This window comes from Eimeria mitis, genomic scaffold, assembly GCF_000499745.2.
Source record: "Eimeria mitis Houghton genomic scaffold, Emh_scaff911, whole genome shotgun sequence".
In the NCBI taxonomy this organism is placed as follows: Eukaryota; Apicomplexa; class Conoidasida; order Eucoccidiorida; family Eimeriidae; genus Eimeria; species Eimeria mitis.
Window position 1 is genome coordinate 6,404 of NW_013576707.1, and position 218 is coordinate 6,621.

The following is a 218-nucleotide window of genomic DNA, read 5'->3' on the forward strand; positions in this document are numbered from 1 at the left end:
GACCATCACCAGCAGTGTAACCAACCCAATCATCAGCAGTGGCATCCACATCCGCATCCGCATCCGCAGCAGCAGCAGCGGTAGTACCAGCTGCAGCAGCAGCAGCAGCAGCAGCAGCAGCAGCAGCAGCAGCAGCAGCAGCAGCAGCAGCAGCAGCAAGATGTCTACGCCGTTAGTATTAGATCTCGGCTGCCACTCCCTCAAGGCTGGGGTTGCTG